Raw genomic sequence first — 26,904 nt, forward strand, 5'->3', positions numbered from 1 at the left:
GGTTGTGGTATACTCTTCAGAAAGAGCACAGAGATTTGGTTCAGTTAAATGGTCAATGGCGATCTTGCCCCGCTGGGTGTTTTCATTTCGAATAAATGTGCCGTTTGCATGCATTCTTGTAGAGTTATTTGGTCTCGATGCAAGAGCTGTTTCGACGTGAAGACGTGTGGTGAATTTGGCTTTGGGCCTTAATTTTCTTTATTAATTTCAGGACAATTAGCTTAATGATACCTTGTATCTTAATGGATATTAATATGGCCGCAATACACTTATTGAACACTGCAGTTGTTTCCAGTAACTGGGCATAGAGTGCTGATTCTCTGTAGCTTCCATTCTGGTGAGAAAGAGAGAGACGGGGAAAGAACCCAGACAGTAGCATTTCAGGTGGCCGTACAGGCTGTGAGGAAAGCTAAGCAGAGCGTAAGGGACTGGAGTTTCAGAGAGGCTGGTCTGCCGGGGACATTCCTGAGGAAAAGCTGTTCAGTGGAGCTCATAGCTGAGATACTTGAGCTGGGCAAAGAGTTGGGAACTTGGGAGAAGGAACCAAGTGCACAGAACCAGTGCATAGACCCTGGAACCAGAGCAAGCTTGGCATGTTGCAGGGTTTGTAGGAAGGCTAGTGTAGGAACCATGAGGTGTAAGGGGCGTGTGTGCTCAGCTTTGATGGTTGGTATAAGCAGCTTGCAGGAGGATATCTACAAGAGGAATATGGATCTGTGATTTGCTCCATGTGTGTGCATAGGAGTCTTGTTTGTACATCCTGGTTCCCATCTACCTAGCACCCACTCAAGCTGACATTAGAATTTTTCTCTTGTTGGCTCCCGTAGAAACATCTTGGTCCTCTCTTGGCATTCCTGTGCCACTATTTACTGGATGCCAAGATCGATGATGCCCTCATCCCCAGAGGGAATTGAACACTTCTGCTTTCTTCAGAGTGACTCCCTGGCTGTGTTGTTTCCATGGACTGTCAATAGCATGCTTTATGTTTCTCCCCACGCTTGAAATTAGCTGTATACCAGATTGTCTTTTTGGATAGAAGCAGATATTACTCATACTTGATCTTATTGTGTTTAGCATAGCACTTGGGACCCAACTATTTGTTGGTTAAAAAAGTGAAACATTTTCCTCCCTGCTGCTCATTCTCCATTTTAAAAGTTAAGGTGAATTCAGAGTCGACCAATTAATTTCTTGTTTCTATAGGTGCTTAAAACCAACTTTAAAAAATAGGAGATAATTCTGAATTTATGCCTCTGAAGGGTTTTGGTGAACAGTTGGTCTAAATGCCATTGCAAGAACGGGATATCATCCTGGGGCCTTAGTAGCCCAGGCTTGGCTACCTTCAAACCCTGGGGGACTAGAAATGCCCTGAGTCTACCTGGGTTGTGAGTCTAGATCTATCCTGTTTGTGAGCCTTTGTCACTGGATCTTACCAGAAACTTTGTCCCCTATAAATTTGGAGCTGATTTAGAACTAGCTAGCTGTTTTTCTCCCCACTGAATTGATGTGGTGTTCAGCCTAAGCTCAAATATGAAATATATTAAGAGCAAACTAAAAACAGGTCAGGGTTTTGCCTCTAATGCTGTGGGGCTGTTGGACTTTAAATCATCTTTTAGTACATCACACCCACCCCCATTTTCTTTCCCTGCCTCTTTTTAGCAGAAACTTTTTTCCAGTGTAAAAGGCCATTTCCTAAGTACTGATTTGTTCTGAAATTTACATGCAGAAAATGGCTCCAGATCCCACGCAAGTGAAACTTTATTTTCTAATCTGGGCCACAGTAGGGAACCCTGAGAAATGTGTTCTCCTCCAGGGTCGGAGGAGGAATACATAGTGTTTGTTTAAAGCATCAGGTATTGAGAATGCACCAACAGGGTGAAAAGTTTGACCTCAACTGCCAGATCGGATCTGCTAGGGGGTAATTGAGTTGCCATGTTTCCCCCTCTTCAGTTTAAATCAAGTTTTGCTATAGCCCATTTAAGTGTCAAATTGGTAGCTAAACTTGACAACTTCAGGGTGCAGACTTGCTTTTGATCAGAATTTACATGCAAATCATTTTTTTTGCCTTGAACTGTCAGCTCCTGTTTCTGATACTCTGAGGGGGACATGTCTGTCCCCAGCCCCCCCCTCTCCCCACCCCCACCCCAAGCCAAAGGGGGGATGCTGGCTGATGCTATTGATCAGCACTCGGAAGAAAAATTATCCTGATAAATATGGTGGTTAAACTATATTTTCCCCTTTGTGTGTCAGTTGTTGCAGCTGGACATTTAATCTCCCTTTACCTAGAAGGAAATCAAACAATCATCCAGCACTTGATGTCAAAAGGAAACCAGTGAATGAAGGTGGCGGGTCACCAGTGTACTGGGGAGTGGACTTAAGCCACCAAATCCTGACAAAGGGTGCTGACAGTCTGCATTTTCTTGGGCATTAAACAAAGTCTTTGGTAAGTTTAAAGAATCTGTCCTTGCATGACTAGACTCATTGAGAGGGTTAGAGAGAGAAAGCTGCCTCAGAAGTCTTAAGCCTGAAAGGTTTTTTTTTTTCCTCCTAAACCCTCGGGACCCTTAGAAACACTTGAGCATGTGTTGCTCCATCATTCAGCTAGACAAAGGGGTGTTTGCACTTTCCGAGAGTTAATAACGACAGTAGCAAGTCTTTCTGGTTTCCAGGCATTTGTCTCAGCGTTCACCATCATCTACCTCCCGAACCATTTGATTGTGATTCATATTGTTTCTGCATCATTCTTCAGGACAGCTGGGCTTCAAGAAACAAAAAAATTCAAGGACTCAAATACCACCACCACCAACAAATACAAATTCAGATAAAATACATTTTTAGAATGTACCACAGAGGAAGAGAGCTGATCGTGAATACTTAGAATTACCCATTGCAGAGCCAGGATGTTGAGTGTAATAATCAGAGATTTTTTTGTTTCGAGTTGGCCTGAAATTCCGTTCCGTCAGTGCCCCCCTTCCCCCGCCAATGGGGTGAGAACATCAAACATGTTTTCTTGCCAAGATGACAGCCAGCATTGTGTCAGATGGGAGACACATGTAAGCCTGACTTGAGAAGTCAAAAACATTTCAAGATTGGGTCGGTGTGATGGGACATGGCCCCATTGCAGGTCCTCCTGGAACCTCCTGGGCCAGACCCCTCACAGCCTCTGTCCAGCATTGCCTGCCTTGTGCACTGTGAAATTTTAATTGAATTGTTAATGACACCGAGGAGTGACACAACACACGAGGAACTTCCAAGAATCAGTCAGGAGGAGCCCTTTTTCTCACTGCTACAAAACAGAGGACACCGGGAAATTGACAAGTCCAAGCGGCGAGGCCAGGGTCATAATTGATAGCAGGCTGCCCAGAGCCAAGGCCCTTCTCTGGTAATTGCAAGCAGAGGCGCCTCTCTGATCTCACCAGAGGTGCTGGCCATGCCAGAGCGACCCGGCTTTGACAGATGGCCTTCCTGAGGTAATGACTTCGGCATGTTCTCCCTCTCACACGAGGCTGTGTCCCTCCCATTGGAGAAAATGAGCCGAGCATTTTGCTGCCTCTTAAACAGGCCCCTGTTAAAATAACTCTATTCTATTATATAAGCCCTATAGTGCCAGGGGCTAAATTTATATGGTTATAAATAAGAGATATTACTTTGGAATACTGTGTTTTGCTCTTTCTTGAGGATTTCAAATGGTGTTTTCAAAATAATGGATTTTACCTCATGAAGAAAAGAAAGAGGGGTGTGTAGGAGAGGAAGGCAGGAACTCATTTCTAAACTCAGCCTTTCTCCCAGGTTGAATCACTCCGTGTGCCTTCCCTAATTCACTTGCCCGGTATTTATTTGTATTTGTGTTTGTTTTGCTGGCTGCATTTGACTCTCTTTGGGAGAATCAGAAATATTATTTACTCCAGCATCCTGAAATAAGATAGATGTTTTATTTCATGGTTTTTCCACTCCTCAGAGGTTTCTTTTTATTCCCCTCCCCTTTCCATTTTTGGACATTGATGTATTTCAGAACTTTTATGTCACTTTCCCTCCCTCCCTCCACCTCGTCTCCTTTCCCCATCCCTCTTCTTGGAATGTAATTTTGTCTGTGAAATATGACGGTAAGCTCAAGTGTCCCTGATGATCTATAGTACCTCTGGATTTTCACTCTGTTGGTGACAGAAACTAATTCTGATATAGGGACCTCAGATGCCCGTCCCCACTATGGCTGGTGCTTTCTGGTATATTTAAAGTTTGGGTCTCCCCTAACACAGATTCATAGCGAGAACCAACCTCAGAAGAAAGCCAAGGAGATCCCCAAAAACTCAATGTTGGATTTTTAATTCTCAGGTTCTTGCTGTCTCTATCTCGGACTCTCTCTGTGTGTGTGTGTGCGTGTGTGTGCTTGTGCGTGCACTCATAGATGGGTAAGCTTTGATGGGAGACCTGAGAGGCTTGGTTCAGATTCTCGTTACTGGAAATTTTAAGGGAATGGCTATGGAAAAGATTTGGCTGTGATTATTTATTTCAGCTTTAGTCCCACCTCTCAGAGCTTCTTATTGTTGATTGGTAGTCTCCTCTTCAGTCTATTACTCTTTTATGTGTGTTAACATATCCACATGTATGTGTGATGCACATTCACATGCATGTGTGTGTATGCTCGGGTAGATGCCGGAGGCTGAATCAGGTGTCTTCTTCAGTTGCTTCTCCATCTTATTTTTTAAGACAGAAGTGCTCACTAACCCAGAACACGCCGATTTGGTTCACCTGCTGGTGAACAAGCTCCAGGCATGCTCCTGTCTCTGATTACAGATGTGTGCTGCTGTGCCTGCCTTCTCACGTGGGCTCAGGTCAGATGTGTGTGGTTATGCCAGCCTTCTCACGTGGGCTCAGGTCAGATGTGTACCTCTGTGCCTGCCTTCTCACGTGGGCTCAGGTCAGATGTGTACCTCTGTGCCTGCCTTCTCACGTGGACTCTGGACAGATGTGTACCTCTGTGCCTGCCTTCTCACGTGGACTCTGGAGATCCAAACTCAGGTCTTCATGCTTGCTTGACAAGCACTTCACTGAGACATCTTCCCAACTCCTAAAGTTTATAGTTTTAAAATGGAAGTTTAAAAGAGGTTCCTGGGCCATCTCACAACAATAATGACTACAGAGAGATTGTATTTGTAGGTAAAAGAGACGTTGGTGAGCTAACCCGAGACCTTGACCATGTTAGAGTTGATTCCACTAGGAAATACCTGCACACATTGACTTGGAGGAATAGGGTGTGAAGATGTTTTCTGGTTTAGGATTTAGAAAGGGGTGTGTGTGTGCTTCTTCATGTGATCTCAGCAATCAAAGGGCTGGTTGCCCTTAACCCAACAGGAGTAGCCAGGCAAGTGTCTAAACCCTTCTTCCTGCCCTCCATGGTGTTCCTTTCCCATGGGCATGCTGATATGTCAGAGAATTTAAAGTAGGGATACATGGTAGGATCATTATTTTATCAATGATTAATTAATTCAGTTATTTGGCTCCTCATTGGTCCTTCTCCCTTGTGCAGGTTCTAGCTGGGTGCCCCGCCACCCCCGTCTGCCTGTTTTTCCTGCCTTGTCAGGGAGCATGAATTGCAGCAGAAATTCTCGATAAAGAGGAGGTTCTCCACCACCTGGGGACATTCACACCATTAGACCCTGGGGCAGGGCAGCTGTTATTGGATTCTAGTGGGTAGATTCTGGAATGTTTTTTTTTCATTGCCGCCTGGCTGCTGTGACATTGATCATGTTCATATATCAATATTTTGTTTCACACAATGGTATGTCAAAATGCGATCTCAGAAAAAGTCCATGAATAAAGTCCAAAACGATGACCTGCCGGTCAGCATGTGTGACTAGGAGCTTGGAGCTGACACTGGGGCCATGGGCAGGGTCTGAGAAGCATGTGGCTTCCTGGTTATGAACACAGGCTTTTGAAGCACATAAACATATGTGCAGGTACACGCACATGCGCGCGAGCACGCACACACAAACACACACACGCACACATGCTTTCGGATGTGGCATGCTGTGTGACTTTGAGTGTACTGCTTAACTCCAAGAAGCCTCAGTTTCCCTCTCTGCCAGGAAGTACTGGTGGTAATACCAATCTCATGAACCAGAGACCAAAGGATATTAATTTATATAAATAATTAAAAAGACAAAGCCAGTCATACTGGCATGTGCTTAAATTTAGTTGATGAATGAGAAATGGTGGCTGCCCTAAAGGTGGTAACACAGGAGCCTCTGGCATGGTTACCTTGCCCAAGCCTTCCATTTTACCTGGGAAGGGGCCATTATTCACCTCAAATGAGGTGGGGCTGTACACAGCAAAGCTGAGATTAGAATCTCTGGATTCCAAGCCCTGTGTTCTTCACAGGACATGGAGTCAGAGCCTTCGACTCCAGTGGCAAAGCAAAGTTGAACATGCCTGAAACAGGAAAAGATTTGGTAACAAAATTCCAGTCTGAGAGCTCTGGATTCTGGAAGGACTGGTGTTGGAGGACCATGGAACTCCCAGGAATTCTCTTTTGTGGCCATACACAGTCTGTGGGGGAAGAAAATAGCTGAGATCCCAGAGGAAGGTTTTGTCCTGCAGCTGCCTTTGCGCTGAGATGCGTTATCTTAAGGTGGAAGTCGGAATCTTTCATGAGGTTTCTTTAAAGACTCTAGATACCCAGAGGAGGAACGAGAGAACATTTATGGAGTGCTGACCAGTGCTGGGCACGGTGCCAGGTGAGTCCACACATGTTCTCAGGTTTTAGTGGAGTTCCTGCGCCTTGGCAGTTCAGGCTTCTTCATTTGCAGGGTGGTGGGTGAGAGACCTGAGCAGTGTAGCCTAGCACATCCTGATGCCTCCAAAGGCTAGGACTTAACATCTTAAATTCTGTTTTTAGAATTCTTTTAATGTAATTTGATTTTTTTCTTTGAAAAGGATTGAACACAGGGCCTCCTGTGTGCTGGTTGAGTACCCTACACTGAACTACATCCCCTGTGTCTAAATTATTTATTCATATATTCATCCATTCATTTAGTATTTTACTATGTAGCCCAGGCTGACCTCAAGCTCACACTCCTCTGCCTCTGCCTCCTGAAAGCTAAGCTACGGTGTGCACCACTATAACCAACTCAAAGGCTATGCTTTTAAAGACTACTTAATGGCAGGAAAAAAGCAATAAATTATTCATAAGTTTAAAATGTAGGTTGTGAAACAGTGGACATATATGGACAGTGGCCATGTTTGTATACGAAAAGGATGGGTGACTTGGGTGACTATCGGAATGTCAGCAGGCCATTTCTAGTGTTTGGATCAAGGAGGAATTTAGTTTTGATTTGTGTTTCACAAGTTTCTATTTTACAAGTAATTATAATAAAAGTTGTTTTTGTAAATGATTGCATTGGCATGATCATTATGTATCTGCTAATAAGTTGCTCATGATCAGGAAATATATAGCCAGGCCTGAGCAATGTGAGAATGGAGGTTCTTCCTTTAGGAAGCTGCTTTAGTTTAATAGTCCTGGAAAGAACCACACACCCATGGAGAGCTGATAAATAACCATGATCATTACTATAGTTATTGTTATACTGTTATATGACTGTGAGGTTATGAGAGAAAATTTTGGTTTTTTAAAATATAGCATACAGGACTGTGTGATTTATATAAATTATGTCATTAAAATTTCCCAACAAACATTTCTTGGTATTAGGTAAACATTCCCTGATGTGGGAGTGATTTCTTTCTAATCTGTTGCTTTCATTGGTTAATTAATAAAGAAACTGCCTTGGCCCATTTGATAGGCCAACCCTTAGGTGGGTGGAGTAAACAGAACAGAATGCTGGGAGAAAGAAGCTGAGTCAGGCAGTCGCCATGATTCTCCCACCCGACACAGCCACAGGTTAAGATCTTCCCTGGTAAGCCACCTCATGGGCTACACAGATTATTAGAAATGGGTTAGATCAATATGTAAGAGCTAGCCAATAAGAGGCTGGAACTAATGGGCCAAGCAGTGTTTAAAAGAATACAGTTTCTGTGTAATTATTTCGAGTAAAGCTAGCTGGTGGCCGGGAGCTGGGGCGGCGGGAAGCGGCTCGCAGCTCCATACAACAATTCCCATTTCACAGATGGAAGAGTTTAGGTTTAGAGAGACTGGAAAGTAACAGAACCAGCCTCCCCTCCTGAGTTCACACCTTTAACCACCTGTTAATAACACCACCCCAAAGACCCTGTGGGGCTGGGAGGGCCCTAGCACTCGCTGCCCATGGGGACTGCAGGAGTGACTTGTTGAAAAGGGGTGGACCTTCTCAACCCACTCATGAGAAATCAGCAGGAAGGCCGGGAATCTCATTCCATCCTCAGCATGGGGAAAATAAAAGATTCTCACCTTCAACTAGGATATGATTTCATGCTGGACAAGAATGCACAAAACTGCTAACCCACAGGCCACTTCTGGGGCTTCATCAGACACAGAGAGGGAAGACACCATGCCCAAGTTGGAGAAATGTCTTGGGAGGCCGATTTTCTTTGCTCACCTCTAAGTGCTCGCTCCGGTTGAGCTTGTGAAGGTTTTCAGTCCTGACTCGGGTGGGTGTGGCTCTCACAGACCACACCTCTCCCTGACCTAGCAGAACCATGCCGCTCACAGCCTGCACAGGGACTACGGTGTCCACATCATGGCCACAACCACAGTGGCCACAGGAAGTGCTGTGGACTGAGAGCTTCCTTTGTCTTTATCAGGAGTGTCACGTGGCACTTCTTGATTGTGCCAACAGCTCAGCACCCCATCTGAGTTTCCAGACTGCATAGCAGCACTGAAGCCATATGTGTTTATAATATATAATAAATCTCCACTTGCCAGAATGGGTTAAATTTGAAAGAAAAAGAAAGGCGAACTGTTACGTTAAAAAAAAAAAGAATTTGGGGGGGCTGTTATAAATTAACTCTATTGGAGTTTCGGGTCAAGCCCAATTTATTAGAGGGGATAAAAAAGAGAGAAACCTGGTGTGTGATCACGAGTGTGATTTATCCCTCGAGTGGGCCCTCCTTTGGACCGTCGCTTGAACCACAGCTGGCTTGGTTTATGTAGGTCCTGCTGGGAGCTGAGGTTGTAATGAAAAAGAGTTATTCTTTCAAATTATTCACAAGAAGAGGGTTCATTTTATCAAGTGCTCTCCTAATTTGATTGTAAGGCTTTGGTATTTATTTTTCTACATTAATCATGCCATACCTTTGAGGAAAGAGTAAACGATGTGGTAAAAGACAGAATTTAAAAGAAAAAAAGGCTCAAAGGACAAATGTTTTCCTGGAGGTGGCCTGTCAGAGCCCTTATGGGTAATTAGAAAGTTATTTTGGGCTTGGTTGCAAAACCATGAACTTTTCCAGAAGCTCTTCTTCAGGGCAGCATGGCATTTAATATTTTTGAAGATTAACCTTTAGCAATGAAAAGACTGTCCAGTATTGACTCGTCATGGCTGGAGCCAGGCAGGCACTGACAGTAAATGTCTTCCTGTCTAGTGAGGTCTTCCTGTGTCCTGGATCTTCCACCACCCCTTCAAGACTGGGGACTTCCTTTAGTACCTCAGTAGACTGGGGAATCAAGGATCCAGTTCAGCCTTCTTGCCTGCAGGTTAGATTTCTTCTGAGCTGGACAGCCTGCACTACCTTAGTGAAGGGCAATGATGACAGGCTCTTTCTGTTCTCAACAAAGATTCCTGGAACTTCCTCCTGAACACCCCTGGTTTTAGAGATGATGTCTGCAAACCAGACAGGTGGTGGCTCGTTAGGCAATGTAGTGGCGGAAGCCCACACACCTTCATGCAATTGTGTCTGTATATTTCTTGTTTCTCTGAATCTTGGCCTAGTAAAAGAGACCTGAGTAAGTATGGGAGTAGCCTGTGCTTGGTAGTGGAGGTCCAGGGGTGACTAGGAGTTGAGTGCATTCCGTTTGATGTCACAGGAGGTGGCAGCACTTCAAAAAGACTTGTGCAGGAAAGAAAACCAAGGCCTGCACGGATCTAAGCCCACTAAGATTTGTTTATTAATATTATTATTTGTCACAACAATTTTCTATCTTAATTATCTAACATTCATTTAGGTAGTTGTGTGTGTGTGGGGGGGGGTTGTTTCAGATGCACCTGCACTACTTGTCTGTGGAGGCCAGAGAACATCCTCAGGAACTCCGCTCTCTTTTTCTCACATGTGGGCTCTGAGGACCAAATGCAGCTCATCTGTTAAGTCATATTTAGTGAGGTTTAATTTCTGCACATTTAATTTCCCTCTCTCAGTGAGTAACAGACGAGCTTTAACAGATGCAGGTGGGCATGAAATCACCAGCACAGAGAAGACAGAGCACTCCCCAAATTCCTCTTGTGCACTTTCTTACCTAGCGTCCTTTCTATCCCAGCTCATGGTATTACTGACCTAATTTTTTGTTGCCATGTGGCTTCTCCTTTCCCAGAGTGTCATAAAAAATAAAACTAGATGGTATAGAGCCTTGCGTACTGGGTTTCTTTTTTCTTAACGTATTATTTTTGAGAATCATCTGTTCTTTGTTAAAAAAGTTTTTATTTTTATTTTATGCATATGAGTGCTTGCCTGCATGTATGTATGTATACACACACACACACACACACACACACACACACACAAACACACACACTATGTATATGAGGGTGTCCTTGAAGTCCAGAAGAGGGTCTCAGTCCCCTGGAACTGGAGCTATGGATGGTTGTGAGATGCCATGTTGGTACTGGGAACTGAAGCCAGGTTCTCTACAAAAGCAGCCAGGGTTCTTAACCTCTGAGCCATCTCTCCAGCCCCTGCCTTTTCTCCTTTTATTAATAGTTTCCCATTGCATATATTTACAACAACTATTGACATATTAATCTTTTAATAAATGTTTGGATTGTTTATAGTTTTTTTTTAAAATTAAGACTAAAATAGTCAAAAACTTTTGCTTAGAAAATATTCTATTTTTTTCTGGGTGTTCCATGGGTTCTGGAAAAAAAAGAGTAGATTCTGTTACTGTTAATTAGAGTCTTCTGTAAATGTCAATTGTTAAATTGTTTGATAATATTTTCTATATTTTTGCTAATTTTGCCTACTTTATGTATATGCATATGTATATGTATATATATATATGACCCCAAAATACTTTTGAGGTTTGTTTATACTTTTAGTTAGACTAGATTTATCAGATGCATGCATCTTTATTATATTTCCTTGATTAAGCAACTCTTTGTCCCTCAATAAATTTCTTGTTTAAAGTTTACGTTGTCTTATATTGCAGAGATTCAAGTCTATAAGTTTAAAGCAAAGTTGGAGTTTATTTTAAAAGGTTTTAATATAGATTTAAACATGGAGAGATAGAAAGAGAGAGAGAGAGATTTAAAAAGTCATGGGATTCTTTTGTGAGCCCCCTAAAGTCTTTTTGTTTAATGTTTGTGTGTTAGCTCTTCTGTCTTTTTTAAAATAACATTTCTACATTTATTTTTATAGTGAATTTCTTTTAGAAAGCACATAGTTAGATATCTCTCATACTTAATCTTATGATTTTGCTTTCCTAATTATAAAATTTAGGCCATTTACATTTAACATATTTGTTAATATTTTTGGAATCTACTATTTTCTAAATTTTTTTCTATATGTCTCAATTATTCTTTGTTCCTATTTCTTTTTTTAATCATTTGGACGTATTCTTGATTCTACTTAATTTACACCATCGTCTTTACTTTTTCATGTCAGTTATGTTTTGTTTTAATACCAGGAAATATTTATTTTTTAAAAAATATATTTTAGTAGCAAAGTTCAGTCTATTTAGCAAATTTATATTTTAAGCTATTTTCAAACTAAGTATACATTGCAAAACCATTTATTGTTTAAGGGTATCGAATGAGGACAAAAGGATTGTCACATTGATTACGTTTTTACTATTTCTAGAACTCTGTATTTATGTACGTCAGACTGACTTTCTGGCATCAGATTCTTTCCTGGGGACTTCCCTAACATTTTTATAGTACAGATGTGCTGGCAATGAATTAATCTTCTCCATCTTTCTTTCACTTTTGAAAGATGCTTTCTGTCTGTGCAGAGTTCCATATAGACAATATTTGCTCAGTACTTTCTTGATTTCATTTCATATTCTTCCACTTTGCACGTATTCACAGGGGAAGTCTGCTGTCATCTTCAGCTTTGCTCTCACATGTTCTTTGCTTTTTCTCCAGCATTCTATCCTCTGGTTGTTCAGTTGAGGTTTTCTGAGGTTCTTTGAACTGTGGCTTGATATCTTTTATTAGTTTTAGGAAGTTCTTAATTTTTTTCTTTAAATTTTTTTTTAATATAATTTTTTCAGATCCTCCCTCCCTCCCCATCCAACATTATGTTCTCTTAAAAAAAACCTTAAAACAAAAAGCAAAAAAAACAGAAATCACCAAGAAATTAGTAAGACAAAAAAAAAGCCAAAACAAAATGAAGCAAAAATTCTTTCTCTCTCTCTCTCTCTCTCTCTCTCTCTCTCTCTCTCTCTCTCTCTCTCTCTCACACACACACACACACACACACACACACACACACACACACCCCATGGGGTTGTCTCTTCACATATTTTATTTCTGTTTCTTATTCTTTTCCATCTTTTGCATTAAGATATGTGGTATGCTTATGCTATTTTATTTTATTTTGTAGCTCTTTGATGCTCTGTTTTATCCCCCCCCCCTTGTTACTAGGTTTGGGTCATTTCCATTCATCCATTGTCAAGTGCATAAATTCTTCATTCTGTCATTTGGTTTTTTTCTGGTCAGTCTTTCAAATGAATTCTTGCCTCATGTTACTGTACTTACTTTTTGACAGAAGAAACATTTCTCTTAGAATTCAAAAGGCTATGACAGGAGGGCTGCCAATTTGAGGTCAGCTTGGCCTAAATGGTAAGATATGTCTATAGGAAAAGATGGGAAATTTCAGCAGAGAAACAGTGGATAATTTCAGCAGAGAAACAGTGGATATTGTAGGCCTAAAAATTAAATTATGCAACAATATTAAAAAACTCACTGAATATGCCTATGGTGTAATGGGGTGACAGAGTGAGAGGCATTAGAGTCATTCCTGAGAGCTGAGGAAAAGAAGAAGAATAACTATATAGAGAAGCATGGGGGCGGGGAGCTGAGTTTCGGCATCAGGAGCGCGTCTATGTTCTAATACAAATGACAACTCTAGAGTTCCATAAAGAAAGGTGACAGAATGGAGGGACAGACTGAAGAAATAAAACCTCACACTTGGAAAATGACACACATTTATTGATTCAAAAGTTCAATGACTATGAAAGCAGTATTAATTTAAAGAAAATGACAGCTGGGGATATAGGGTGGTGATCTAGCATGCATAGGACTCTGAACTCAATCTTCAAAATACACACACACACACACACACACACACACACACACACACACACACACGGTGGTAGGGGAGGAAGGGAGGGAGAGGGAGATAGCTTGTTGATGAGTGTGAAGACCTCAAATTATCCCTAACACCCATGTAAAAGGCTAGGTGTGTTGCATACCTATTGTCCCAGATCCAGGGAAGGAAAGACAGGAGGATCCCTAGGGCTTACTGGTCAACCTGCACAGGTTCCATTTAGACCCCGTGTTAAAAACAAGTCGACCAGCGGCCAAGGAATGACTCTAGAAGCTTCCACATACATGTACACACCTATGTACCCTCACATACAAAGAAAACAGCACCTAGGCACAGCTTAGCTGAATTTCCTAAAAAACAAAAGGAAAAATTGTTGAAATACTTAGAAGGGAAAGCATGTATTGCTCACAGAGAATCAGCCTGGAATCCCAAGGCCCCATCTGAACCCTTCAAGGCCAGAAAGTAGTGGGACAACATCTTGATAAGGCTTACAGGAAAAGCCATACCTGAACCAACTCCATGTGAACCCAGAATTCTCTATCCAGCAAAGGTACCCTTCAAGAGTAAAGGTGAAGTAAAGACATTTACCCGAAGAAGAAAACTAAGATAATTAATCATTTGCAGACCAGCATGCCAAGCAAGAGTAGAGGAGGCCTTTAAGCTGAAGAATGGGAGGGGAGGTTTTCCTCAGAGGCAACGAAAAGCACATAATGGCATAAATATGAGGGTAAATAGGATTTTCCCTAACTTCTCCAAAACATTATCTGTTTAAGTTGCTGGCTTTGACGTATGGAGAACATGTACATATGGTATGCATGACAGATATAAAGGCCAGGTATGGGGTAAGTGAGGGAATTTTGTTATGCTGCTTCGTTTTATATTGTATTTTGCTGCTGTCTCTTTTACATGGGGTGCTATATTAACTTTAATTAGATTAGTCAAGTTGTGATTGTCTTCTATAAACCCGATTTCCTAAAATGCAGAGCAAGAGAAACAGTAAAAAGGCCAGCAGATAATTTAAAATGAAATCTTAGAAAACTGCCCCTGATTTCTCCAAAAAGAAGGTGAGGGAGGAGAGCAAAGGAACACAGACTGCAAAGGGTACACAAAAGGCAGGTGAAAATGGCAGACTACAGCCTCAGTAGTCATCACATTATGGGTTAACAGACTGGCCATCTGATTGAAGTGGACCAGAACGCCTGGCTGTGTGGGGTCTCTGGGATGCCTCTAGTGGCTGTGGCGGTGTCGTGGGATCTCAGGTACGATGGGAATGTGTGTGCTAGCCCTGCAAGATTGACACGCTAGATAAGATGAAGAAGTGAATGTACGGGGCCGACATGAGTGGCTTCTCGTGAGTCCAGGGTGTCTGGTAGGCTCTGGTCCAGTACTGAGACCCAGGTACCTGGAAGGAAGTGAGGGCAAGATGCCCACTTGTCTTTTCTCCTGCTTCACCTTGCTCTGTCTCTCCCGCCTGTGAGCAAGTGGTTCCTGCACTCAGCTCCTTTGTTCCCACTCTAGTGGCTGGGGGTTAAGTCTTCAAGCGCATGAACCTATAAGGAACATTCCACATTTGAATATTAGGAAAACCACTCTGTTAAGCAAAGCAAAAAGAAAAAAAAAACAAAAAACAAAAAACCACAAAGCAAAACAAACAAAAAACATTTAAAGTTCAGAAAAGCACTCACTTTGATTGTGCCAAACAATACAGCAAATGACAGTACCTACAAGAACCAGTCATTTTCTTGTGATTGCCAGGAGATTGCGGTTTGGTATCTGATTCTTGGCAAAAATTCCTCACTACTGACTTACATGAAGACAGATAAGGCATGTGTTAGCTTCAGCTGTCAGCTTGACACAAACCTAGTCATCTGGGAAGAGGAAACAGCCACTAGAGAATTGCCTCAATCAGATTGGCTTGTGGCGTGTCTATGAGGGAATTTTATTGATCGTTAACTGATGTAGGAAGCCCCAGCCCACCATGGGCAGCACCTTCCCTAGGCAGGTGGGCCTGGGCTGTATGTGAGAAATAGCTGAAGGTGAGTGAGGCAAGGGAACAATCCAGAAAGCAATATTCCTCCATGGCTTCTGCTTCAGTTCCTACCCCCAGTTTCCTGTCTTGAGTTCCCGAGCTTTCAACTTCCCAAGACTTTCCTCAGTGATGAATTGTCACCTGGATACATAATATGAAAGAAACCATTTGATCCCCAGGTTTTCTTAGACATGGTGCCTATCCCAGTACCAGAAAGCAAATTAGAACAACATGCATATCATCATATTTGTGAGACATTTTGGAAGGACAGAAGGTTCAAATATGAAGTCATGTGTTTTCTTTCTTTTTTTCTGAGCCAGGGTTTCCTGTCCTGGAACTTTCTCTGTACATCAGACTGGCCTTGGACTTATAGAGATTTGCCTGCCTCTGCCTCCAGAGTGCTGGGATTAAAGGTGTGTGTTACCACTGCCCGGCAGGGTTTTTTTTTTTTTTTTTGGTTTTGGTTTTGTTAAGTTCCCATTATTTTATCAGCTAGATTCTGTTGACCAAGTTAGAAGAGCTAGAATTTAGGAACATGGTACTTGAATCCAGGCTTCTAATTGTGGACTCACCAGAGCACAGGCGATTCTGGGTGAGAAAGGCTTCAATTTTTATTTGGCAAAAATCACGTGGAATGTGAATATTTAAAGCACTCTTGAGTTTTTTGGGTCTGTAACACAAGCACATCATCTCGGGAGAGAAGGAAAGCCACACCTTGAATATTGTGTTTTAAGTTGAAAGTAGAGAGATTGTCATGTTTTTAGTGGGGGGCATGGTAATAATCACTGTCCAGGCCGTGGTTAAGCGTGGAGATTTCAGCAGTGACTTCCAAGGGCCTTTAAAGTCTTTACTGTCTTGCAGAGGGGGCTTTCAGCCTCACTGTAGTTTCTCTGAAGGCATTTAGCAATGCTTTGCTCATAGTGTGTGTTAAACCCTGTTGAAGGAGCTGCGGGCCGCTTCCCTGCCACCCAGCTCCCGGCCGCCAGCTAGCTTATGCCCCAAAATAATTACACGGAAACTATATTCTTTTAAACACTGCCTGGCCCATTAGTTCCAGCCTCTTATTGGCTAGCTCTTACATATTGACCTAACCCATTTCTAATAATCAGTGTAGCCCACGAGGTGGCTTACCAGGGAAGATCTTAACCTGCAGCTGTGTCGGGAGTGAGAATCATGGTGACTGCCTGACTCAGCTTCTTTCTCCCAGCATTCTGTTCTGTCTACTCCGCCTACCTAATTTTATTTCCTATTAAAGGGCCAAGGCAGTTTCTTTATTTAACCAATGAAACAACAGATAGAAAGATGACCCTCCTCCATCAAAACCCTGTTGAGCGGTTGTTGTTAGTACACTGTTAGTTTTGCCTCCTGAGGGCACAGTCCATAGACTATGTTTGTGTGCGACCTATCCTCACAGCATCTTGCATAAGGCTAGATTTTCAGTGGGCACTTAGTAAATCCAGGTTAAGTTCATAAAACTACATGTTGTGAGAAGTCCATTGAACACCCCACATTTACTCTGCAGACGCCCCTTTCTTGTTGAATGAAAACTAGAGCCCCATTGTAGTGAAAAGGAACCCTGACTAGGGAAGTCAGCAGCCCGAGTCTTTAGGTCTGCCTTTTCCACGAATAGCTTGAGCACCAGGCAAGTGAGAACGTACATCCAGGAGTTGAGAGTGAGGAAGATGTGGGATGGAACATGTCAAGGGTGTTGAAATTTAGGGCAAGGCTTCGAATGTAGCAGCTGAGCTCTCCCAGCTTCTCGGTATTGGTTATGGTCATTAAATGCTTGAAAATGACACAATTAAGAGCCTTAGTTGCTTGCATGTTTAAGTTTCTTTCAATTGGCACACAGGCAGGACAACTTCTATAGTTTGCTTCCTGGGAGACTGGAGCCCAACACCCGATAACTCACTTGTGTCTATACAGCTGTTATGTTCTATTCACTGGCAGGTGTGGCTGATTCCATGGCTGACACCACCTCCGAGACGAATGTGAACTTCTAAAGCTCTTGTTCATGGGTGTCTGTGAGAAAGCATTGTTGGGAGGGTGCTGAGCGCCTCTTTGTTGTTACTGGTGGGGCTGAAGCCACTTAAGCAACTGGGATTAATGTTGGCGCTTTTCCCCCAGGGCGCATCTGTTCTCCATGGGGCCTTTCCTGGCATATGCCCACAATTTTCAGTTCTTTTTCTCTGTATTGGTTTTGTCTTGGCTCTCTGCAGTGGGCAGGCATATTTCTGAAGGCTCTGAAAACATGCTTGTCTGAAATGTGCTAGCGTAGTGATGGGAAGAGGACGAGGCAGAAAGGGTAAGGGAGGGGCGATGTGTCGCCATGCCAGAACAAAAAACCCCCCAAAACACCCAGTTTTCTAAACAAGAAGAAAATGGATACTACATTAAAAAAAAACAAACAAACTGGGATTTCTAGTCAATCTACTTCAAAGTTAAGATGACTTTACCATTTAATTATTTTATTTTTGTTCTTAAAAAGAAAGAGAATAAGATAGAAAAAGACTCCCCCACGTTTTATTAATGTGCCCATTTGGGTTACTTTCCCCTGTCAGTTTAGCCATCAACAGTAATAAAGACTCAAATATAAGATTTTCATACATTTACAATAGTGTAAAAGACATGGAGCATAATTCCTTAAAACATTTCCGACTTAACTTCACTTAGCAGACACTGTAGTGTGTACGCTAAGCTAAAGGAGGTGGAAAGGGGTCTAAGTCAGTGAAGCGCCTGCAGACAAGTCCCACATTGTTTCCACAGTCTTAGCTCAGCCAAAGGGATCTGGCTTAGCACAAAGAGATCAAGGTGACTTGAAAGGATTGTCGGAGGCCATTGAGACGAGGCTGGTCAACATGATGGTAAGAAGCCTCATGATTTTGTCTGTAGAGACTGGATCTCTTTTGTTGACGGTAATGTTTTTAGTGAAGAGATGGCTGATGTTTCTTATGCTGATGGAGGAAAGCTCCATGCCTAACTCAAAGTGAGCAGATGACCCACTAGAGAGGTCTGTTTAGTTTTGAACCATACACAGAATGACTTGAGGTGACAGAAGTGAAGAATAAAGAAGGCAGACACATCACCTTTGACCCTCCATTTTGAGATTCAAATTCCCTGGCTTGCCTGTGCATGTATTGCTGAGGATGGATCCCCAGACCTTATACATGGCAGGAAAGTGCTTCCCCACTGAACTGTGTCCTTAGCCCTTCTTGAGTCACTTTTCAAATGGTTAGAATTCTACTTTCTTATAGCGTGAATGTGTGCATGCATGTCATGGCGTGCATGTAAGGTCAGAGGATACCTTACAAGGGTGGGTTCTCTCCTTCTAGCTTGTAGGTCTCAGGGATTGAGTGCTGGTCGCGAGGTGTAATGTCACACATTTTACCCACTGACCTAACTCACTAGTCCAGTATTTCTTGAATTTATATTGATTGTGGAAGATGTGATAGGAAGATCAAGGAGTAGAAAAACAAACATCCACTTGTTTGCTAATTCTAAATAATGGTAGGGGAAATTATAGATACAATGTCTTTATCTCAATATGCTAACTACGTCCAATGGTGAGGATTTTATCCTAGGACGCCTAGATGAGCTACAGAGAGCTCAAAAGCAACCAAAATGATTGTAAAATTGGGATCTGTGGCTCACCACACAGGCTGGTGTCTGCTGAATGGATGTATCTGTATCCTTGTTCGTAGGACAATGTATTAGCAGCCACATTTAAAAGCTTCCTCTTGTCTCATTCCCAGCCTGGTACCACTGACTTGTATGAAGTCTCATTTGCAAAATGTAGGAGTCATATTAAATACTCTCCAAGAAGTCTTTTTGGCATTAACATTCCATTATCATAACTTCAATTTCTATTGTAGAAATGAAAGCTTTTAATTTACTCCAGCCAATCATTTCCACAACCTTCTTGTGATCTGACAATGTTGAAATGCTGGTTAGGGAAATATGTATGTCTTTGACATTTCAGTTAATCTGGAGGTGACTACATAGCAGAGAGGGGAAAAGAGAGAGAGAGAGGAGAGGGAGAGAGAGAGAGGGAGAGAGAGAGAGAGAGAGAGAGGAGAGAGAGAGGAGAGGGAGAACAGATACACACAGAGGGACAGAGATAGAGACTGAGAGAAATAGAGAAAGGCAGACAGAGGCATTCACAGAGAAAGAGAGACACACACATGCATGTGAATGTATGGGCACATGCATGTGCACACAGAGGCAGACAGAGAAAGAGAGAGACAGATATATAAGCATGCTTGCACACACACACAGAGATATTGGCTACTGCACAGGAATCTTAGAGTTGATATTCTCAGGGATTACCTTGGAAGCAGTTGGTTATTATTGCCTTTGTTGTTCAGGTATTGAATCAGGGAAGTGGAGGATCAACTAACATGCCATGGGCTTTATCTGAAGCAGCTCAACTTGTGCAGAGCATTAGATTAATGTGAGGCAAACACTCCCAGTGTCACAGTCTGCCACACTGTGTGAGGGAGGGTTGTGTGGTCATATAGTCACCACCGCATGGTGTTGAGGCAGATGACAAGTGGAGGAAAATTCTATTTGTGGTCTTTTCTTGTTTGCTGAAGAAACTGTGATTTATGAGTGTCTTTCTCTCTCTTTACATTACATGTCTTTGGGGATTCTGCCTGCACTGCTCCAAGACCAGGATTAAGGTCCTATCCCCCCTACCCAATCTAAGACTGACTTAGACATGGCCGGTGGCCATGGGCTAGTGAGCACAAGAGAAAACTTTCTTAAGAAGAGGTGCAGGTGATAGGTGGGTCCTCTTTACCAATAGGTTTTGTTGGGTCTCTAAGAGACTTTTGGGACTCCAGCCTTCATTCTTACATCTGTGATTGTCAGGTAACAGGAGGGCAGCCTGCAGAGATCCTCTAAGATTCTGTAAACCTGACTCTGGTTCTCAGCTCTGATTTCCAGACTTCTCAACCCATATGATCAAACTCACCATTGTGGCCTAGGCAGCTAGTCATTTGCATTTGTTAATGTGAAACTCTCAAAATGTAACATCACTTTTTTTTTTGGTGTTTCAAGACAGGGTCTCTCTGTGTAACAGTCCTAGTAGCTGTCCTGGAACTAGCTCTTGAAGACCAGGCTGGCCTCAGACTCACAGAGATCCGCCTGCTTCTGCCTCCTGAGTGCTGGGATAAAGGCATGTGCCACCACCGCCTGGCACATTACTCTTATTTTTAATACTTCCTGTTTATATTTAATAATGTGCAGCATGGGACCTCTATCCCAAGCTGGCATAGTTTCCTGTCCTATTTTTTTTTTACGCTTTACATGATTATATATAACAAAATGTGGGCGTTGTTTTACTCCTTTCAGCACCCCCAGGAAATCAAATATTTTCTAGCACAGGAGAGAGAACACAGTAGGTATTGGCTGATTGACTGTTCTACCAATTTGAGTTGATTTATTGTTTCTTCATTTCATTATTCTAGCTTCAGTTTTTGCCGAGGACATTGATAGTTTTGTAGGTTTTGAGCCATGGTGATCTGATAAGATATCTGGGGTTATTCCAATTTTTTGTATCTGTTGAGGTTTGTTTTGTTTCAAGTATGTAGTCAGTTTTTGAGAAGGTTCCATGATGTGCTGATAAGAAGGTATATTCTTTTATGTTTGGATGGAATATTCTGTAGATGTCTGTTAAGTCCATTTGAGTCATAACATCTGTTAGTTCCCTTATTTCTCTGTTCATTTTTTGTATGACTGACCTATCCAGTGGAGAGAGTGGAGTGCTGAAGTCTTCCATTATTACTGTGTGGGATTTAGTGAATGATTTAAGCTTTAGAAGTGTTTCTTTTACATATGAGGGTGCCCTTGTATTTGGGGCATAGATGCTCAGTATGGAGATTTCCTCTTGATGATTTTTCCTGTGATTAATATGAAATGTCCTTCTTTGTCTCTTTTGATTGATTTTAGTTTGAAGTCTATTTTATTAGATATTAGGATAACTACACTGGCTTGTTCTTAGGTACATTTGATTGGAAAATTTTTCCCAACCCTTTACTCCGAGGCCATATCTGTCTCTGAGGTCGAGATGTGTTTTTTGTATGCAGAAGAAGGATGGATTCTGTTTTCATATCCAATCTGTTAGCCTGTGCCTTTTTATAGGTGAGTTGAGTCCATTTATATTAAAGGATATTAATGACCAGTGATTGCTATCTCCTGTTAATTTAGTTTTCTTTGTTGGTGATGATAATTTATGAGTTTTCCCCTTCTTTTGGATTTGCTGCTGTGAGATCATCAATTACCTGTGTTTTTGTAGATGTAGCCAACTTCCTTGGGTTGGAGTTTTCCTTCTAGTACTTTGTGTATGGCTAGGCTTGTGGCTAGGTTTTGGTTACATCTGGTTTTGTCATGTAATGTCTTGTTTTGTCCTTCTATGGTGATTGAAAGTTTTGCTGAGTATAGTAGTCTGGGCTGGCCTTCGTGGTCTCTTAATGTCTCCGTAACACTTGACCATGACCTTCTGGCTTTCATTGTCTCCAATGAGAAACCATGTGTAATTCTGATAGGTCTGCTTTATATTTTACTTGGCCTTTTGCCTTTGCAGCTTTTAATATTCTTTCTTTATTCTGTATGTTTAGTGTTTTGATTATTATGTGGCGAGGGGACTTTTTTTTTTGATCCAGTCTATTTGGTGTTCTGTAAGCTTCTTGTATCTTCATAGGCATATCTTTCTTTAGGTTGGGAAAGTTTTCTTCTATTATTTTGTTTAATATATTTTCTGTGCTTTTGAGTTGAACTTCTCTTTCATTTATACCTATTATTCTTAAGTTTGGTCTTTTTATGATGTCTTGTATTTCCTGGATGTTTTGAGTTAAGCTTTTGTTAGATGTAATGTTTTCTTTGACTGATGAGTCTATTTCTTCTATTGTATCTTCATTGCTTGAGATTCTCTCTTCTATCTCTTGTATTCTGTTGTTTATATTTGCATTTGTGGTTCCTGATTATTTTCTCATAATTTATCTTCCTATAATTCCCTCAGCTTGTGTTTCTTTTATTGTCTCTATTTCAGTTTTCAAGTCTTGAATAGTTTTTTTCATATGTTTGATTGCTTTTTCTTGATTTTCTTTAAGGGATTTATGGATGTCTTCTAGTTTTTTGTTGGTCTTTTCCTCCATTTCTTTGATGGAATTTCTTATTTCCTATTTAAGAGTCTCAAACATTCTCCTTAAGTTATTCTTTTAGGTCATTTTCTTCTGCTTCATCTATATTTGGTTGTTTAAGACTTGCTGTTGTAGGGAGTCTAGATTTTACTGGTGTTTTGTTGCTCTTTGTGGTAGTGTGTGTGTTCTTACCTTGTCAACTCATCTTTTCCTCTAATTGATATAGTTGGGGCTGTCTGTGACTGTTGATTAATCTTCTAGGTGCCAGTGAATCCAAGGCTCAGATGGTTGTTTTTTGTGGTACAGTCAGTGTCATGGTTCTAGTTACCCTATTGGTCACTCCGTGTTCCTCAAGGTCACTCAGTGCTCCCAGAGTTTGCTCCACTCCTGTGGAGTTTGCTGTCTTAGACCTGCTCTGGTCTAGATTGCTGGCTCAGACCTGTTTCTGTAAATGTCCCTGGTCTGGATCTGCTCCTGTGGAGGTCCCTGGCTTTGGGTTGGTCCTGCAAAGGTCTCTGGCTCAGATCTTCTCCCTAGGAGGTTCCAGACTCAGGTGTGCCTGGGCCCATAGAGAACCTGGCTCAGGCCTACTCCGTCAGAGGTCCCAGACTCACACCTGGACTTGAAGAAATTTCTGGTTTCTGCCTACTCCCTCGGAGGTCCCAGATTGATGCCTGGACCCACAGAGGTCCTGAATTAGGCCTACTTCCTCAGAGGTTCCAGACTCAAGCCCAGACCCACAGGGGTCCTTGATCAGATTTACTCCCTGGAAGGTTCCAGATTTATGCCTAGACTGGCAGCAGTCTCTGGCTCTGGCCCACTCACCCAGAAGTTGCTCCTCTGTACCTGCTTCTGTGGAGTTCTCTGTCTCAGGTCTCTATGTTAGTATCTTTCTATACTAAGAGAGTGTGTATTCTTCCTTGTGTACTAGAGACTATATGCAGGATCTTGAATGTGCTAAATAAGTACCCTGACACTGAGCTGCATCTCTATCCCTTAGGTCTGCTCCTTTATCCCAGTCCTACAAGTCTTACCTATTTAGTTCATAATTTTTTATTAAAAATTTTAAAAAGTTATTCTTCGCTCATATTACATATTGACTACAATTTCCCCCCTCCCCCATCCACTCATCCTCTCTTTCCCTTTAGAAAAGAGCAGGTCTTACAGCGGTATCAACCAAATGTGGTATAACAAGTCACAATAAGACTAGACACATCCACTTGTATTAAGGGTGAATGAGGCAACCCAGCAGAAGGAAAATGGTCCCAAATGCAGGCAAAGGAGTCAGAGACAGCCCCTCCTCTCACTGTTAGAAACACCACAAGAGTACAATTATAACATGTATATAGCAGACCTAGGTTACTCTGTGATTGTCAGTTCAGTCTCTGTGAGCCCCTATGAGCTCTGATTTGTTGGTTCTGAGGGCCATTTTCTTGTGGCGTCATTGATCCATCTGTCCTTCCCCTCTTCTGTATGATTCCTGAGCTCCATCTAATGTTTGGCTGTGGGTCTCTGCATCTGCTTCCCTTATTGCTGGATGAAGCTTCTCTGGGGATGATTACACTAGGCTCCGGTCTATGAGTATTCAGAGTATCATTAGGAAACATTTCATTAACATTTTTTTCCTAGGTCTCTGGACTATGCAGGCCCTGGTTCCTGGCCCTCCAGGCAGTGTCAGGCATAGGCTCCCTCCCATAGGATGGGTCTCAAGTTGGACCAGTCATTGGTGGCCATTCCTACAAGTTCTGGGTCACTTTTATCCCAGCACATCTTGCAAGCAGGACAAATTTTAGGGTGAAAGTTTTGTGGCTAGATTGGTGCCCCAGTCCCTCCACTGGAAGCCTTGACTGTTTACAGAAGATGCCCAGTCCAGACTCTGTATCTCCCATTACTAGGAGTATTTTTCTTTATTCCCTTTAAACATTGATTAAAATAGTTCTTTTGGATTATTTTCCCAGCACATTTTAAAATCTGCTTCAGTATTATTGAATTGCTTGCTGGGGATCTATGAATTTTGTGTGTGCATATGGGTATGGTGTCTTACAGGCCTATGCATGTGTGCCCACAAGGTGCCGACTAAGCTGGAAGTCCTAGTTGGATTGCTCTCTATCTTGTGTTTCGAGGCACAGTCTCTCACTTATCCTTGAGCTCACCACTTCAGTTAGCCTGGTTGCTGACGCCCCCTGGGATCAGGCTCTGCCTCTTGACCCAGTCCTGGGCTTTCAGACATGAATGGTCACATCAGGCTTTTAGATAGGTTCTGGGGATCAGACCCTCCTGTTTCTACAGCAAATGCTTCACCTACTCAGACATAGCCCCAGTCTGAAAAGTGGATTCTGCTGATCTTTTCATATATTCTTTTCTATCCCCCACTTTGTTGTTGTTTTTTTTCTGACTGGTTTTGCTTTTGTTGTTCTGTTCCTCTCTAGAGTCAACCCCATCCCTTCTCTACCTCTCCTCTTGTCCGCCTCTCTCCTTCCCCTTCAGCACTTTCTCCTACTTTTTCTCTTTGTAGGGATTCATGTTTCCCAAAGTAGCAGGCTTAGATGCAACCTTCACAAGGTGGTTTTCCATCCCATCACCCTTCTTTTCATCACTAAGCATAGAGGATGTCTCCCTGCAGCTTTCAGATCAGCGACACTAAGGCTGCCTTTCTGTTCTGCAACTCTCTCTGCTTCCTTCTGTGACGTCTTCCTTCTTCTACATTAATGGGCAATAGTGGGTTTTGTGTTTACTGATTGCTCTTTCTTGTTCTCTAGTCTTATAATGTTGGTCTCCGAGTCTCCTAAATTCTGTCCAGTTCTAACCCAGCACATCCTCCCATCACTGCCTTACCGAGAGCCTGTCCACTTGCTGTTGTGGTTCTCAGCAGCTGGAAGGTGCTCGTTGCTTTGGATCTGAACATGTGACTCGTATAAGCCGTTCAGTCATAATTTTCTATTTCTCCAGAGTTGCCACTTGGAGCCTGAGTTGTAGAAAGATCACTAGTTTTGAAAAACAGATTTCAGAGGTTTTTTTTTTTTTTTAGCATGGATTTCAAATACCATGATGCTATATCGTAACTCATGGAGGTTTTGAGCTTATTTCAGCCAGAGCCTCTAGAAGTGGTTTGCTTCTTTCTTGTTTTTCTAGTCTGGTAGATAATTCCTTGTCATTATCCCCCACTGGAAGTCCTGGGATGTCCAAATTAACATACGGCACACCATTTTATCCCCCTGTCTTAGAAAGACCCAGAATTGCATGTTGTATTCTTGTGAAGGATTAAGCTCTCAGATTGTTAGCTAGCACTAGGTCTCATGCCCACATGGACTCCCATGAACTCAGCTTTGATTTTAGCTTTTTTTTTTTTAAAAATAACTTTACTTAGAAACCTTTCTCCTTTTTTGAAACTGTGTTGTGTATTACATTTTTTAGGAGAAGACCATGTGTTAGTCAAGTTGAGTGGAATATGTGTTTATATCACAGCAAAGTCATCTGTGTTGCTGGAACTGCATAGGCAATGAATCACCAGAGAGTAAAGGCAGAAGAAAAAGATGAGATCAGAACAGTTGATGGGCTGCCCCGTGTTGGTGCCTGCGCCCACACGCCAGGTCTGCGAGTGCTTCTGTGCCTCACTCGCTGTCAAGTCCAGTGAGATCACTCCAGTTCTGACCTGTCTAAGTCTGCTGCCACACTGAGGACTACGGGTCATTCACTCATGTTGAATTCTATCTGCCATGTCAGCACCACTCTTCCTCACTGGGTACCATTCTGCCCCTTCCTTGCCCATCCTCTCCATCAGAGTCCTTGGCTTGCTACTCATTCCACACTCAGTGAGCTCATTCACTGTGGGATTTCAGGTATTGCTGTGCACGGGGGAGTCATTTCTAGTTCTGCCATGATTCCTTCTCTGGTATTTAAACTCAGGCACTCAATCATGTTCACAGGGTCTGAACAGGTACTTCATCATTACCACCTCCAGGGCAGACCTCACCTCCCTTCTTTCTGTCCACCACTGGCCTTGGCCTCTTTCTACATCTTCTCTTTCTACTGTCCTGAATGCATATATTTTTATCAGCTCCTATTTATCCTCCCCTTGTCTTACCCATGGCACAGCAGCCATTAACCCTTTCTTCAGTCCATCTTCCTGTTCCAGCAATCTATTGCTATTTTCAGGTATCTGCATACATCTGCCTGCCTCTTACCTTCTCTAGCTCCATTTCCCACATCTTTCCTTGGTGTCTGGCAGCTGCATCCAAGTCACTATCCTTCCTCTGTTGACTGGGGTCTCATGTGCTTCACATGCTCCTCAAGGGCCTTTGTGATCTGTTGCTTTTCTGCCTTTCTTCAGATTAT

The 26,904-nt window shown here is 42.4% G+C and overlaps 1 protein-coding gene across 2 annotated transcripts in view; it reads left to right on the forward strand.

Moving 5' to 3' along the window:
• Lrmda (leucine rich melanocyte differentiation associated) overlaps nt 1–26,904 on the forward strand; it is a 1,010,011-nt gene that overhangs the window by 92,382 nt on the left and 890,725 nt on the right. The gene's annotated exons all lie outside the window — the stretch shown is intronic.

Source organism: Microtus pennsylvanicus, chromosome 15 (genome assembly GCF_037038515.1).
Source record: "Microtus pennsylvanicus isolate mMicPen1 chromosome 15, mMicPen1.hap1, whole genome shotgun sequence".
NCBI classification, from domain to species: domain Eukaryota; kingdom Metazoa; phylum Chordata; class Mammalia; order Rodentia; family Cricetidae; genus Microtus; species Microtus pennsylvanicus.